Source organism: Vulpes vulpes, chromosome 12 (assembly GCF_048418805.1).
Source record: "Vulpes vulpes isolate BD-2025 chromosome 12, VulVul3, whole genome shotgun sequence".
NCBI lineage: Eukaryota > Metazoa > Chordata > Mammalia > Carnivora > Canidae > Vulpes > Vulpes vulpes.
Genome location: NC_132791.1, coordinates 33,635,844 through 33,637,826, shown reverse-complemented (window position 1 = coordinate 33,637,826; position 1,983 = coordinate 33,635,844). Strand labels below are relative to the sequence as shown.

Here is a 1,983-nt window from a genome sequence, read left to right as displayed (position 1 = left end):
TTTGCATACTTGTGAGCTGCCATTGTCTATCTTGACGACATTGCTGATATTTGAGCCTCCTTGTGAGGTGGGATTTGGAAATTTAATACAAATAGGTTATATGGTATGATTGAATTCTGCAAACTTTATTCCACACATCAGTAATTCTATCTAGGGCTAAAGAGAAAAAATTATTTTGAAAATAACTTGATGAGTATCTGGTAGGAGGGGAAGTTAAAAATTATTTTCTCTTCAAAGCCACATTAATTCAACACATTAAAAACAAATGTTAAGTAAAGAAATTACTTTTTCAATTGCTGTTAGCAATTGGAAGTGATTCTAAATATTTAAGTACATTGACATCATTATTATGTCTTTCTAGAAATTGTTAATTTGCATATGTACTTTTTATATTTCAATTGGGTGAGTAAAAATTAGAAGTTGCTAATCAAATCTAGTTATCCAGTGAAGCATCAGTACCCCCAAATTTAACTTTCAGGATTAAATTTTTAGTCATTCTGCACCCTGAGTTGAATAAACAGCAAAATTTACACTTTCCTTTTTATGTATAAAGCAGGAGTATAGGGATCCCTGGGTGGCGCAGCGGTTTGGCGCCTGCCTTTGGCCCCGGGGCGTGATCCTGGAGACCCGGGATCGAATCCCACGTCGGGCTCCCGGTGCATGGAGCCTGCTTCTCCCTCTGCCTATGTCTCTGCTTCTCTCTCTCTCACTGTGTGCCTATCATAAATAAATAAAATTTAAAAAAAAAAATCAGGAGTATAAACACAACATAAATATATATACTGTATATCTGTGTTACTAAGTTTTCATGGAAGGTTCCATTACATAAATAATCAAAGTCTCTTAAGAAAAGAAGCAATAAGATAATAAATGGTTGAAAAACCCATGCTTTAACCCAAGTAGAAAGTGCATAAAGGAAAGGAAAAGCAGAAGTAGGAAGTAAGGGAAATATTCAGAAATTGCAAACTCTTCTATTCCCTACTTAAGCCCCACACGAGGGAAGATGCTCAGAGAAGCTGGAGCCGCGGTTCCCACACTTGCCCAGCGCAGCCAGGCCCACAGCCCCTGCAGGATCCCCGATGGCCCTGCCCTGCTCCTTCTCGCTGGCCCTGGTGCTGCTCAGCTGCCACTCCCTGTGCTGTCTGGCTTGCGACCTGCCCGACGCCCACGGCCTGCGCAACTGGAGGGTCCTGACGCTCCTGGGACAGATGAGGAGACTCTCCGCCGGCTCTTGTGACCACGACACCAATGACTTTGCCTTCCCCAAGGAGCTGTTTGATGGCCAGCGGCTCCAGGAGGCCAGGCCCTCTCTGTGGTCCACGTGATGACCCAGAAGGTCTTCCACCTCTTCTGCACGAACACGTCCTCTGCTCCTTGGAACATGACTCTCCTGGAGGAACTGTGCTCGGGGCTCTCGGAGCAGCTGGATGACCTGGAGGCCTGTCCCCTGCAGGAGGCGGGGCTGGCCGAGACCCCCCTCATGCATGAGGACTCCACCCTGAGGACCTACTTCCAAAGGATCTCCCTCTACCTGCAAGACAAGAACCACAGCCCGTGTGCCTGGGAGATGGTCCGAGCAGAAATTGGGAGATCCTTGTTCTCATCCACAATCTTGCAAGAAAGAATAAGGAGGAAGGAATGAGACCAGATTCAACACGGAAATGATTCCCTCTGACAAATGATATCACACTTACCCTGGTCTGCTGTGTCCAACTCATTTCTGCTGTAATGGTGACATGAACAAAATCAATTTGTCAAGAGTTTTCAAAAATATTAAGCAATCCATGTCAACTCTACAAGCACTAGTGGCTACAGATGACCGTGCTGATGTATATTTATGTATTTACATATTTATTTATATAAATTTTATAATATTTATATTTTTTCATATAATTTTTGCACCTTTATGTCGTGGCTATATAATAAAACATTCTTTGTATTTAATCAATTTATCATTCTTTTTCTTTATTGAACTTTTCCTAT

General features: G+C 42.8%; 1 pseudogene; it reads left to right on the top strand.

Moving 5' to 3' along the window:
• Positions 1 to 1,044: 1,044 nt before the first annotated feature.
• On the top strand, positions 1,045 to 1,642 carry LOC112911647 (interferon alpha-1/2-like; annotated as a pseudogene).
• Positions 1,643 to 1,983: the final 341 nt, after the last annotated feature.